Source organism: Cicer arietinum, chromosome 6, assembly GCF_000331145.2.
Source record: "Cicer arietinum cultivar CDC Frontier isolate Library 1 chromosome 6, Cicar.CDCFrontier_v2.0, whole genome shotgun sequence".
Classification (NCBI taxonomy): Eukaryota; Viridiplantae; Streptophyta; class Magnoliopsida; order Fabales; family Fabaceae; genus Cicer; species Cicer arietinum.
Genome location: NC_021165.2, coordinates 63,200,614 through 63,211,521, shown reverse-complemented (window position 1 = coordinate 63,211,521; position 10,908 = coordinate 63,200,614). Strand labels below are relative to the sequence as shown.

Here is a 10,908-nt window from a genome sequence, read left to right as displayed (position 1 = left end):
AGATCAACCAATTTCCAAGTCTCATTTTTCTGAATTGACTTGATTTCCTCCTTCATTGCATCTTGCCATTCAACTTCATCTTTAGCTTCATCAAAACTGGTTGGATCTGCTGCCATCAGTGCAAAGTCACAGTTTGCATACAAGTCAGCAAGAGTCATGTATCTTCTTGGTGCAGAATCATTTGATGAACTTGATGATGAAGTACTTGAAGAAGGCGATGAGCTGTGATTTGAAGATGATGGTGTTGTAGGAGGACTTGGAGACTGTTGATCATTTGTTGGCACAATTAAGTCCTCTCCTTAACCATCAGACCCTACTATTTTTTGCTGAATACTGTCACCCCTTTCTCTTTGCTCCCAATTCCAGCCTGCATTCTCATTAAACACAACATTCCTACTGACCATAATCTTGCCAGTAAGAGGGTTATACAGTCTATATGCCTTGGATTGAGTAGCATAGCCAATAAATATACATTTCAAAGATTTATCATCAAGTTTAGATCTCAAATCAACCAAAGCATAAGCTGTACAACCGAAAACTCTTAAATGACTTACAGATGGTTTTTTTCCTCTCCATACTTCAAATGGTGTCATATTCATGACCGCCTTTGTAGGAGAGACATTGAGGATGTACACTGCTGTAGCTACAACTTCACACCAGAAGTTGTTTGGTACACCTCTAGCTTTGAGCATGCTTTTTGCCATCTCTACAACTGTCCTATTCTTTCTCTCAGCAACTCCGTTTTGTTCTGGAGTGTATGGTGCAGTCAATTCTCTTCTTATTCCTTGCTCTTCACAAAATATGATGAATTCATTTGACAAAAATTCACCACCACGATCTGTTCTTAAGGCTTTCACACATAAACCAGATTGTTTCTCAACCATAGCCTTAAAAATCTTGAAGTTTTCGAAGGCTTCTGACTTAGCCTTTAGAAAATAGACCCAACTCATTCTGCTGTAGTCATCGGTTATGAGCAAGAAATACTTGCTTCCACCAAGAGAAGTTGTCTGCATTGGTCCACAAAGATCAGCATGCATCAGCTCCAAACATTCACTTGCTCTCCAAGCTCTACCACTAGGAAATGGTCCTCTTGACTGCTTTTCGTATAAGCATCCTTCACACAACTCAAGCTCACCAATTTTAGGCAGCCCTTGCACCATGCCTTTGGAACTCAAAAGCTTCAGTCCCTGCACATTCAAATGACCATACCTCAAATGCCACAGCTTGGCATCATCATCTCCTTTAACTGTCAGTGCTTTGCTCACATTGCCAGATAAATCAAGAGGGAACATTCTATTTCTCCCCATAACAATCTTTACTATAACTTCTTTCGATTTCTTATCACAGATCAAACAAAAATCGTTCTCAAACAATACTGAATATCCATAATTGAGTAATTGACCCACACTCAACAAATTGTGAGCCAAATTTGGCACATACTGCACATTATATAAGAGCTTAGTGTTTCCTTGCTCAGTTTTGATCGCAATCGTGCCTCTTCCTTCCACTTCAAGTTGCTTTCCATCTCCAAGCCTCACCCTGCTCTTTAAAGATTCACTCATTTCTCTAAACATAGACTTGGCACTTGACATATGGTTGGAGCATCCACTATCAACATACCACATGCCACCTCCTGCATCATTGCTAGTTGCACTTTGTGCTAAGAACAATTTTTGCTCATGCTCCACGAAATTGGATTTTTGATCACCCTTTTGTTCATCTGCCTCTTTCTTCCAGCAGCTAGCCTCTTTGTGGCCTGGCTGCTTGCAATAATAACATTTGAGTGGACCCTTATATGATTGCTCTTTTCCTTCCTTATTTTGTCATCTTCCACGGCCCCTTCCTCTTGAGCCAGCTCTTCCTCTACCCCTTCCACTAAATTGCCATGTCTTTTCCTTGTTTGAGGATTCTCCTTTCACATGGAATGCCTTCTCTTCCTTCTTCTCACCATTTCTATTGAGCCTCTCCTCATGAGCTTGCAAGGATCCCATGAGTTCTTCAAAGGTGTACTCTTCCATGTCCTTTGACTCTTCAATAGCCGCTACAACATGATCATATTTGCTTGTGAGACTTCTTAGAACTTTTCCAACCACATGCTCATTGGTCATTGTTTCTCCATATGACCGCATTTGTTGTACCACAGTGGATACACGTGACAAGTATTCTTGGACAGATTCTTTGTCTGTCATTAGAGCTGTTTCAAACTCTCTCCTGAGTGATTGCAACCTCACTGTAATCACCTTCTTGTCACCTAGATACTCTTGCTTTAGAGTATCCCACGCCATCTTGGATGTGGTTGCTGAGGCAATTCTGGGAAAGATTTCATCATCCAAGGCCTGTTGTATCATAAACAATGCCTTGGAATCTTTCTTTCTCTTCTCTCTCAATTGCTGAGCAGGTTCTGGAGATTGAGCATCATCAAATCCTTCTTCAACAAAACCCCACAGTTCTTGAGACTTGAATAATGTTTGCATTTTCAAGCTCCAAAAATGATAATTTATGCCTTTAAAGATAGGCAATTGTGAAGTGGCGATTCTGGATCCGTTGTTCTGCATTATGAACAACCTTTTCACTTTCTAACCCGTGTTTCCCCTTGTGTTTGAGTGCTCTCTCTTCTCACTCAAAACTTCCCTGGATATGAACCCGGATAATTAGTTTGCTCTGATACCAAATTGTTGGATTTCAGAGGAAGAAAAAAACAAAACTAGATGACAGAATAATGAAAGAGAACTTATTTTTTTCATAATTAATATACTGACTAATACAATGTTTAAATAGTAAAAGAAACTTAACTAACAATCTCCACTAACCACGTCTAAGAATCCTAAGTTAGTGGTATCACAAATTTGCTCCTAACTAATAGCCAAAAAATCAGCAACAGACTTTTGACAAAGTCTTCCAACTAAGTTACTAATTTTCTATGACTTTTATTCAGCTTCCTACGTGCACATATGAGCTTGAATTATGTTGCAACAAGAACACCCCCAACGCTAATAATTGACCACAATGTCATTGAACCATCATCGTGCTCCCCTACTATGCACGCCTGTATCAATAATACTTTTTATTTCACACTTCAAACTTTATCACTTTCTATTAGGTTGGTTACTATAGTAAGCACGAAAATCATCAAACAAAAGAGCGAATTTAACAATTGTCAATCAATTCAATTTATCGGTAGTTTAATAGATTATAAATGTTGAGTTATCACATTATTTAGTACATATTCTACTAGAACATGTCTTTAAAAATCAATTCAATTTATCGGTAGTTTAATAGATTATAAATGTTGAGTTATCACATTATTTAGTACATATTCTACTAGAACATGTCTTCAAAAATTTCTTCATAACTTATATTTGATCTTTAATTTCATGAACTAATAGATCCTAAGGTGGACGAGTATCATATATGGTTCATGGTAAACCATAACTTAAAAGTTATTTGAAACTAACGACGACGTCTCTCCGGGAAGTAAAAGCTTATAGTCCTTCTCTTATGGCTAAAATAGTAACTTAATCGGTTTCCATTTAACAAAAACATGAAAAAGTAACCAACACAAGTTGAGTTTTCGGTCACACTTCATTTCCTTTTGTCGAGATCAGGTGATCATTTCTACTTCTAAAAGGTGATGATTGTGTTGGAGTTTTAAATGATTTTTAAGAAATTTTTAAGTATCAATCCATCTTCGACTTTCTATTAAAATGATTCACCTCAAAATTTGCATCCTAAACCAACTTGTCTTTCAAATATTTGATACTAAATTATTTGACACCTAAATGCATATTTTGAATTGACATAAAGTTTTTGAAATCAAGTTTTGTAGAATCAATCCGGTGATTTTGCCAAAAAAAAAAAGACATACTTCAACAAAATCAAAGGTAGTTTATAGCTTATTAAACTTGCTTAAAAATATTGTTGGATTAAATGAAATGCTTATAGCTTATTTTGATATGTAATTTCAAGTGGTGTTTGAGCTTATAATTTTTTTACACTTTCTTCTATTTATAACTTCATTAATTTATTTTTATTATTTTTATATATAAAACGTAACCATCCCACTAACTTACTATTAACCCACTATCTTTACTATATTTTCTGGATGCTATTACTTTTTTATTTGTTTAAAGTGGTAGTATTAGTTTTGCATAACACATCAATTCTTTCAATCCTTGACAAAAAAATTCACATAAAAAAAATAAATAAATAACTTCATGCATGGCAAGAATCTCTGTCGCATAAAACACAAAATAGATAAAGCATGCATGAATAGAGCTAGACTCAATTTCTTTAATTTCTTGCCAAAATAACTCAAAAAAATTTCATCTTATTCATCTGACAAGAAATTCATAACGTTAAATTTGCTATTTATGCACATGAAGTTTGCTAAACTTTTGGAGAACTCCTCAAATCTATGGTTATATTGTAATAAAAAATGCAAATGATGTACCCAAAAAAATAAATGAACGGCATTGTTTTTTTATTTCATGACTGTTATATTTTTTGAATTTTCTACCACAAAAGTCATATATGAGAGAAATATAGTAGGAGATAAAGAGATGAGGGAATATGACAAACGTATCAGGAGAAATGGGCAATCAATATAAAGAATGATGGAAACAAGATATTGGAAGAATACAAGGGTTTTGTACTGTGCACCCCCCCATTTTACCTCCCACCCCCCAAATATTTTTAAAGACTACTTTGCCCTTATTTAATTTGTATAAAATAATGGAAAATTTTACCATTACAGTTTTCCACCCCCAACTTTCGAAAATTTATAAAAAATATCTTAGCTTTTGAAATGTAATTATGCAGAAAAAATTACTAATTTCGAAATTTTGAAAAAATACTAAACTTTCGAAATGAAATATTTCAAAAAATTTCGAAACTTTGGATGAATATGAAATGTTCGAAGTGTATTTTTCCATAAAGCTTCGAAAATATGGATGAATTCGAAACTTTCGAAGCACATATACTTCGAAAATTTCAAACCTTCGAAGTAATTCCATTTCGAAAGTTTCAGAAGTTTCGAAACTTTCAATTTCTTTTAAAAAGTTACTGAAACTTCTGAAATTAGATATCAAATTTATTACTATTAATTTATTACTATAAATGTATTACTATAAATTTATTACTATAAATTATTATTATTTATTACTAATAAAAATGCATTTCGAAACTTTTCATGAATACGAAAGTTTCGAAAGTTTTGAATTGTTCGACAATTTTGAAATTTCTAGAATTTTCTATTTTAGAAGTTTTGAAAGTTTGGAAAATTCTGAAATTTTCTATTTTGAAAGTTTCGATAATTCTAAAATTTTCTATTTCGAAAGTTTCAAAACTTTCAAATTGATCAAAAGTTTCGAAATATTCTGAAAAATTACGTTCGTGTTTATCAAAAGTTTCGAAAACGTCAAAAAAAAATTCACTTTTTTATATTTCGAAAGTTTGAAAATTTTGGAATGTTAATGTAAATTTTGAAAGTTTCGAAAAATGAAGTGAATAATGGACTGGTTAATTTTTTTAAGGGGCAAAATGAAATTTTTATTTAGAATAGGGGGTGGGAAGTTAAAGTGGGGGGTGCATGGTACATTTCTCGGAATACAACTATCAGTTATCATTTATTAATTATCAGTTATCACTTATAACTTCTCAGCTATCACCTATCACTTATAACTTCTCAGCTATCACCTATCACTTATCAACTATCACTTCTCAGTTATCCCTAGATATCACTTATTGACTACCATTTATCACTTATCACGTATCATATATTACTTATCAACTATCACTTAGCAGTTATCACTTATCACTTACCACTTATCAGCTATCACTTATAAACTATCAACTTTCATTTATCACTTATCAACTATCACTTATCAGCTACCACTTATTAGTTATCACTTATCACTTATCAACTATCACTTATCAGTTATCACTTATCATTTATCAACTATCACTTATCATATATCACTTATCAGATATCATTTATCACTTATCACCTATCACTTATCAACTATCACTTATCTGCTACTACTTATCAGTTATCATGTATCACTTATCAGCTATCACTTATCACTTACCACTTATCAGCTATCACTTATCACTTACCACTTATCAGCTATCACTTATCAACTATCAATTTTCACTTATCAGCTATCACTTATCAGCTACCACTTATCAACTAACACTTATCATTTATCTGCTATCATTCACTTATCACTTATCAGCTATCACTTATCACATATCACTTATCAGCTATCACTTATCAGCCACCACTTATTAACTAACATTTATCACCTATCACCTATCACTTATATGCTATCATTCACTTATCAGTTATCACCTATCACTTATCAACTTTCACTTATCAGCTATCACTTACCACTTATCAGTTATTACTTATCACTTACCACTTATCAGCTATCACTTATCAACTATCAACTATAATTTATCATTTATCAGCTATCACTTATCAACTATCAATTTTCACTTATCAGCCACCACTTATCACTTATCATCTATCACTTATTTGTTATCATTCACTTATCACTTATCACTTATCAGCTACCACTTATCACTTATCAGCCACCACTTATCAACTAACACTTATCACATATCACTTATCTGCTATCATTCACTTATCAATTATCACTTATCATCTATCACTTATCACCTATCACTTATCATCACTTATCAACTATCAACTTTCACTTATCAGCTATCACTTATCAGCCACCACTTATCACATATCATCTATCACCTATCATCTATCACTTATCTGCTATCACTTATCAGTTATCACTTATCACTTATCAACTATCATTTATCACTTATCAACTATCATTTATCACTTGTCAGCTACCACTTATCACCTATCATTTATCACTTATCAATTATCATTAGCTATCACCTACCACTTATCAACTACCACACTTATTTTCTATCACTTTTCACTTATCAACTATTACTTATCAATTATCAGTTATCACTTATAAATACATTTTTCTCCCTTGTAACATCTACACGTCTAGCATCCTTCGCTACCATCAATTGTTTTCTCCAACGTCTAATACATATAAGAAATAACACATACATTGTTTCTCTTGTGCGTAAATATCTTTTCCATCTTTTATAAGCAATATAACAAGTGTTCAAATTCAAATAAAGTAAAGTTATAAGCCTATAAGCATTTCATAATAATGATTCATACACAATGGGAGATTTAAGAAAAACCTCTACACACAACTACAGACATAAATGAGTCAAACAATGTTGATGCAAGAACAGTTATATTTACCACTAATGCTTTAAAGAAAAATCAGAGAATCTGAGATAAAAATTTAATTAGTAGGTTCATCAAGTATACTTGTGAATTACAAAACAAATGTTCAAAGTAGAATCACAATAAAGTTTAAGAAGGTTAATGAATGATGATGCTAAAAAGTCATAAGTCAATCAATAAAAATATGAACCTTTAAATTCAAATGTTTTCTCTAGAATCAGGTAATCCCAAGTCTTTTCCAATACTTTTATAATCTTCAAATTGGTTTTCCCATCCAAATTAATAAATAGTCTATAACTCAAAACCCAAGATTAATAAATGGAGATGATAGCCCAAAGAATGTCAACACAAGTACACAACATATCTTCAAATTGTATTGAATGAACCTTAATGTAGCAAACACCATCTACATTTGTGCTAGCTATGAAAAGCAAATCTACAAGAATTATAATTCTATTATGACTAGAGAGCAATCACTACAAGAAGAAAAAAAACATCATTTTGCAATAGTTAAAAAGGGGGTCTGCAGCGGTTATATTGATGTTTCCAACAATTCTCCAACCATCGCAAATTCGTGCGTCACAAGGCTGTTTTGCAACGGTTAAAAAAAATGTTGTTCCAACTGCCGCAAATATGTGCGTCAGTTCTAACCACTTCTATGTATTTTTGGCGACAGTTTAAACCGTCGCAAATTTAAGTTTTTTTTAATTTTATTTTATTAATTTAATTAAAATAAAAAATACTCATAAATCTCATTTATATAACTAATACACATATAAAATTATAAATAAATCTAATTCATATAATATCTTCAAAAATAACAATCATACGTTGAATTTAATCAAAACAATAAGTAAATTAGTTTAAATATTCAAAAACCAAAACATTAACATAATGACTGAAAATGCAAAACAACATCAAACTTAGTTCATAAATCATCTAGATAGTCCTTAATGATGTTGTTTCATGATTAGACCGGCAACTAAACTCAGAAGAACATCTTCTATCTCTTGGCAATCCTATGTGTTGTCTGAAAAAACATATAAGTATATATATTAAATTCAACCTCACTTTTTCACATATACTTAAGACTATAATATTAACATCAAACTAATTAAACTTAAACAAGATCAATCGCTCAAAATCAAAACATGCAAATATCAAACTAATTCCCTAATTTGATAGTGGTAATAAACAACTCAAATAGAATATCAACACTAAATCTATGATTTAATTACAACAATATAAATAAAACAAAATATTTCAAATTAATGAACATTATTATGATTTAGTGTCTAAGAGTACTCAAATTCAACAAAGACATTAACATTACAATCACATTTTCAGCAAACAATCTTGCAAACACAACACCAATAAACAAATGATGCATGAATACTCAGATAATGGCTTATCAATATTTTGTATGAAGCTAAAAACATACCCAATTTCCCCCAAATTTATTCCCCACCTTCCAATACACCCAATTTGCACCAAAAGGTAAGAAAAAAACATACAATATAGTCAACACCTAACCATTATGCACTTCCATTTCTATGACTTTCATTCTCAATCGTGTTGAAAAACACATACAAAAAAAATATCTCAAACCTTGGAAAGACTAAATAACCAAAACTCACAGCACAAATAAGTCTTCAAATTAAAACAACAACAATTACCACCACCTCAAAAAAATCAAGCAATCAAACTCAAAACATGCAAGCATTAAAATTGATACAAACACATCATTCGATTTGTCAAAAGTATATATATCACTCGAGCTAGAAAAAAAAAACATTAATTTACATGTGGAGTGATATGGCCTAGTTGTTCTTGAAGCAATGAAAACAAATTGCATCTAGCCTAAAAAATTGAATTACATCAACAATCTTACAACAACAAATTCAACTTTTAAGATTTCTCAAAACAGTTGAGTCCATACCTTTCTCATAACCATAGACACTACAATCTCTGCTCAAACACCAATTCAACTTTTAAATCGCCTAGAGCCTTCAACTTGTGATCGTACCCAAATTGTTCACCAAATCTGCAAGAATTAAAAATTCAATCCACAACAAATATTATAAACAATAAATTAACAATTCTACATTGTAACAAACCATTAACAAGAACAATCATTCATACACAGAAGAAAGTTAAAAACACACAACAAAACCATAGAGTGGCTAAACAAAATTTAAACAGAATAGAAGATACAACAATTAACAATCTTATTCAAAAATTGCACCAATAGTCATTACACAATAAATTTCTTAACTTCTTAGTCACAAAATATTATACATTGTAACAAACCATTAACAAGAACAATCGTTCATACACAGAAGAAAGTTAAGACACACAACAAAACCATAGAGTGGCTAAACAAAATTTAAACAGAATAGAAGATACAACAATTAACAATCTTATTCAAAAATTGCACCAATAGTCATTACACAATAAATTTCTTAACTTCTTAGTCACAAAATATTATACATTGTAACAAACCATTAACAAGAACAATCGTTCATACACAGAAGAAAGTTAAGACACACAACAAAACCATAGAGTGGCTAAACAAAATTTAAACAGAATAGAAGATACAACAATTAACAATCTTATTCAAAAATTGCACCAATAGTCATTACACAATAAATTTCTTAACTTCTTAGTCACAAAATATTATATGTGCAAAAGTCTTGAAACAATAAACTAAACTAATAACAAAACAATTACAATAATCAAAATCTAGCACCAAATACAAAGATTTCATACAATAGGAGAAACTATGTGAAGGTGGAAGAAAAAAAAATACCTAAACTCAATGACACAAATACAGCAATGATGCAAAGAACGTATCAAGGTCAAAAACACAACAAACGCTGAAAATGTAGAATGTATTGTTTCTCTGTAAAGTATGGACAAGAGGGTAAGTATACCGTGAGTATGATTTCATGACAATTTTGTTCTTCTAACGGTTCAATTTTGTTTCCTTGATCATGTTTTCAGTTTTTTCCTTTTTCTTGAGCAATTGCAAGGTTTCATGTTTCTGAAGTTTCATATGCTCTTCCTCTTCCTTCGTGAGATTTGCAGCGTCCTCTTCTTTTTTCTTTGCCATCTCTTCATAGGATCTGTAACTACCCCGTACAAAACTACAAATCCCAACAAAACTGAAAGCAGTTATTATTCTACTATCATGATTATTTATATTTTTATTAATAGTTGTTGCTAAGGTTCTAAATCCCTTGTTCCCCCTTCTATTATTCCTAGTATAAATCCACCTATTCGGAGATCTTCTGTCAGAAATCCAACAAGCAAAATAAATAAATCAAGATCATCAAACTTTCAGCATTACATACAATCTAGGCATAATGTAAAAACCCATGCTTATGCAACTATGTATAAACAACATGTTTCTCAATGCTACTCTGAATTCTTTTTGCTACAATGCAAAGTACAAGGCTAACAACTCTAGACATAGTTAAAATTTGTAAACAAAGTTACCGAGCATAGATCATGTCAAATGTTAAAAAATCAAAAGGACCAATAATTTCCAACAAACACAAAGAAAATCCTGAAACATTATTTCTTCGTATCATCTTTCTTCTTGATTGACCGAGTTTAAA

The 10,908-nt window shown here is 31.7% G+C and overlaps 1 long non-coding RNA gene across 1 annotated transcript; it reads right to left on the bottom strand.

Annotated features, from left to right (window-relative positions):
- Positions 1 to 8,091: 8,091 nt before the first annotated feature.
- LOC101510289 (uncharacterized) lies at positions 8,092 to 10,770 on the bottom strand. Its single transcript, XR_190041.4, has 3 exons — positions 10,222 to 10,770; positions 9,228 to 9,332; positions 8,092 to 8,318 (listed from the first exon to the last, which is right to left on the bottom strand). It is a non-coding gene; the product is annotated as an uncharacterized lncRNA (long non-coding RNA).
- Positions 10,771 to 10,908: the final 138 nt, after the last annotated feature.